Source organism: Acanthopagrus latus, chromosome 8 (assembly GCF_904848185.1).
Source record: "Acanthopagrus latus isolate v.2019 chromosome 8, fAcaLat1.1, whole genome shotgun sequence".
Lineage (NCBI taxonomy): Eukaryota > Metazoa > Chordata > Actinopteri > Spariformes > Sparidae > Acanthopagrus > Acanthopagrus latus.
The window spans coordinates 23,410,821-23,415,391 of record NC_051046.1 but is presented as its reverse complement, the minus strand read 5'-3'; the positions used below and the strand labels follow the sequence as shown (position 1 = coordinate 23,415,391).

General features: G+C 39.2%; 1 non-coding gene across 1 annotated transcript; it reads right to left on the bottom strand.

The window, feature by feature from the left end:
• Positions 1-1,185: 1,185 nt before the first annotated feature.
• On the bottom strand, positions 1,186-1,268 carry trnal-cag. Its single transcript has one exon. It is a non-coding gene; the product is annotated as a tRNA-Leu (tRNA).
• Positions 1,269-4,571: the final 3,303 nt, after the last annotated feature.

Below are 4,571 nucleotides of genomic sequence, written 5' to 3'. Positions count from 1 at the left end.
TCCAAAGTGCAGCAGTGAAGCAATTTGTTTGCTAGTCTTTCAAATTGCGCAAACAGTGGATTTCCGGTTACGGCGGCAGGGTGAACAGCAGCACGCTCTTTTTATATATTGATGAACACCCAAGATGTTGACATAGACCAAAGTGCCAAATGCCGCCAAAAAATAACGGACTGATGGAGGCTGCTATGGCTGGCGCTAACATGGCTACCACTGTTGAGAGGCTGGGGGGAGGGCTGCAAGCTAACACAGAGAGGATAACCCAACTGGAGCAAAAATGCGCGGAGCTCCAGCAGTCAGTCACCAGCCTGCGACAAGACCACGACGATCTGGCCGAAAAACACTCCCGGGCTGTGGCTGAACTTGGGGCACAACTCGACGACCAGGAGAATTGTCAGAGAAGGAAGAATTTGAGGAACGCAGGGTTCCCGGATGGAACTGAAGGTAACGATGTCGTTGCCCTCCTAGAAAAATGGGTACCATCGATATTGGGTCTCTTCAACACACCAGCAGAACTTTGGTTAAAGGAAAAGAGGTCACCGATTTATGGCAGTCAAAGTCTGTGTTTTGTCATATTTATCCCAGTACAGAAATTAGTAAGTAGGTGCAATGGGTTATGTTTACAATTACAACAGAGAGCTGAGCAATTTCTGTATGTTCTCTGATGCTACCTTAACACGACGGACATCAGTTAGTTTTAGGTTTTACCTCTTTAGTTTGGGAAAAAGAGGTCAGGGTCCAGAGTTCAACAGACAGTACACAGAGCAGAAAATTCTGCAAGCTCTTAAAGTAGAAAAGTAAAAGAAAAAAGTCACATCAAATCAAGAATGAATGTAATAAAACAACCATTTTTACTACATTATGAAAAGTTTTTTAAAAAGTCATAAACTTACATCAAACAGTCATAGGTTGTACAACATATAAACAAACAGCCTGGAGAAATACTGTCGTAATAGTAACATAGTAATAAAAGTGATATCATTATAATCAAGTACAATACATGGATGCCAATTTCATAGTACCTATTATGTACCTGATGATGTTTTAACTTGTAAAAGTATTGTAATCATTATTTGTTGCAGAAGAGGGAGTATGGGTACAGCAAAAATCATAAACTGTATTTGTACAAAGTGAAACAGATTGGTTTTAAGTGACATTATGCATCAATTGTTTGATGAAAAAAAGTGTTGTCAGAAGTGGGATTCGAACCCACGCCTCCAGGGGAGACTGCGACCTGAACGCAGCGCCTTAGACCGCTCGGCCATCCTGACTTAGGACAAGCATTGGGACTCCTTACATTTAAATATTTAGGATAGGTCGTTATGGTGATTTACGAACGATTTTGTCCGTAGATTAAAAGCCTACTTTAGTTCCGTGTTCATCATTACTTTTATTATGCATCTATGCTCAACAACAACAGCGGCTTAACTTTATACATGGCTCTCGTGCTCCCTCTGCTGGTGTTTCCACGGTAGTGACACAGACATCCAGACGTTTCATTTGACTAGGAGTAACAGCAGACTTTAAAATGCTCTTTCCGACTCGACTCCCATGCTGGACAAGACATATACATATATGTTTTCATTATGACTAAATAAAAAGAAGATAAATCTGACTCTTTTCTGATTCAGATTGAAATGAATCAGTTTCCGCTTGCGCAGAATCCCCTCAGAGTCCAACATTTAGCCCCGCCCACTTCCTCCAACTACTTCTACTATCTCTGCTTCTGAACGTGAATCAACTTATGCGCCTCCTGGTGTCGGAGGCCATCCAGCACATCCACAAAGCCAATACTACATAAAGTACCCACCAACGAACGAACACAGCGGCCTAAAAACATACTATACTACAACATTTTGAATGTAAACATATCCTCCATATAAAACAACACGGTTTCAAATTGACCGTCAGCTGAATTTAAATACATTACACAAAGAGAGACGTTTGTTTAAACCTTGTATCACTTTTATTCTCAGGATTAACTTTTTGTCTGATAATTTTAACTTTCTATCCCATAGACTATATACTTCAGCATAATCATCTATATCATGAGGACGAACTACGCTTGGCATGAGGACTGGTAGCCAAGCATAGTTCTTCTCCAAAACATGTTTCTTTTAGTCTTTTTATTATTTTTTTTTATATGTTATACTCTGTACATTAAAAATGCATTATTTGTGATTGAAATAGTGGTTGCAGGTTAATAAATGACACCAGACAAGTTTGATTTTATGGTTCTCATGGGAGCTCAGGTCTCTTCCTATGGGGGCTCAGCTCCCACCAGCTCCCACATAACTTGAAACCTGCGTGACACTATCTAAGGGCAGTTTAACAGTGATAAATGGTGGAGTGAAATTGACAAAGGAAAATTGAAGATTGGCCTATAATTCAAATAAATACAGACACATCTTTTTAATAGGCCTAAACATTTGAAAAGCATGGCTGAATGTAATTCCTTTTTCTAATTTGTGTAATTCCAAAATGTTGGGATTTAGTAAACATCAACTACATCCACTGGTGTCAGAAGCACAACTAAATCTTGATGAAAAAGTGTTGTCAGAAGTGGGATTCGAACCCACGCCTCCAGGGAAGACTGCGACCTGCAGCGCCGAAGCGACCTTCCAACATTAAACAACGTTGAAGGTTGACGGCCAATCAAATCCGCAGCTCCAACATTCCCCCACCAATCGCCTTTGCCCAGCTCCAACATTTGACCAATCACGACCCAGAAATGTTGGAGCGAGCGAAATCCGAGCGAAGCCGAGAAGATTTGCGTCAACCTTCGTCGTTTTCGAAGCGGAGTTTGAGGCGAGTGACGGTGACAACAGAAGTCGGACAACAAGTGAAATGGCGAGTATTTACACATTTATCTCACTGCTGTAGCTACACATTAAAACGTTATATAGAAAAGTAATTTCACCTGTTGTGTTAAATTATCTGACTGACATTTTATTTTTTTGTCGCTTTTGTTGCCGTAATACCGATGAATGACTGGCGCTTTTTGATAACATAAGTTTATGAATGATTTTGAAGCAGAATATTTCTACCAAATCCTTGAAATTAACATATATAAACAAACATAGTTTATATGGTTGTCATACGAATACTTATTTTTATCTTCAGATAAACACTCGTTTTCATCGCTGGAGATATACTTTAATTGTGCCCATTTAGTGTTACATGGATCCTTTACACAATCAAAGTCTACCTGTCAAGGGAAGTTCACTGTCAGGGTGGGAGTGAGGTGGTCCTGGTGGTATCCTGAACTCACAGTGTCTTGCGATTTTAACGCTTCTGAGAAACTGACTCATTAAAACTTCATTCTGTTTTAATGAGTTTATTCAAACTGTGAAGGCGTAAACTTTCGACTTCATGATAATTACCGCAACATCCTTTAAGAATACATATTTATAATATAAATCAAGTTAGTTCTACAGCTGAGTTACAAACACAGATGCAATCAAAGCCTAGCTGGCTTTGGTTGTCATGGTCTAGCTTTCATGTTGCAGTATTCACGTTGTTTTCATTCATTTAAAAAATGTTCTTGCATTTCTGTCACCAAAGGCAACATCTTCCAAGTCACACAAGGCGCTGGCTGACTCAGAGTGGATGTCCCGCCTGAGGAAGTTTGCCGGCACTGGCGTCTGGCCTGCAGGTGAAGGAAACAGACCAGCTCCCAGGCAGAAGAAGTGGTATGCCCTCTATCAGATGGTATGAGTATATACACTGTATACAGTGTATTGTATTCATTGTTATTTACTCTCGCAATACATTTAACTCAACTTAACTGACTTTCAAAGACAACACAATTTCATACTGTTTTACTTACATGTGGTGGACCCTGCCACCTTTCTAGCTTCCAACTGTGTTCTGGGGACCTTATTTTCCTCTGAGATCAGCTTGTTTACTATTGTAAATATTCAAATTCTGACTTTGATTGTTTACTCCAAAACTACATAGTGTCCCTTTCAGTCAGAAATCTTGGAGTGCAAAGAGTCATATCAACATAAACATGCGAGACTTTGACTTTCTCATTCTCTAAAATGATACAATAGAAATGCTTGATTTAAATTTTTATTTTTATTTTTTTTGCTAGTGTATATTCACAGTTGACCTAATACAAGTCAGTCAGTCATTGTTATAGATTGTTGAGAATGTTGTTTTTACAGCACCTTCAGTATCAGACCTGAAGTCATTTCAAGCTACAAAATGGGACTGTTACTCTGGAATCTCTCTAAACTGATACCATAACAATGCTAGCTGTCCTGAGCTCAAATCTATCAGTCACTGTAGTATTCATCTGTGTGAATGTGTTTTTATAGAAGCCTAATATTTTGAATTGTAGACATTTCAAGAAAAAAATGTGACTTCTTCCCTCCGATTTCTGATGCATTGTAGTTTTTGATACAGCCCTGGATCGTCATTTAAGAGGGACTTTTTCATTTATGTGGTACACAAGACACATGTTTTATCCGTCCTGTGCTCACAGTCCTATTAATTACCCAGTTTGCTTTAGCTCAACACCTTATTTTGAAAACCGGACCTATTGGATACGTTGTTTTATTTTGAAAGTA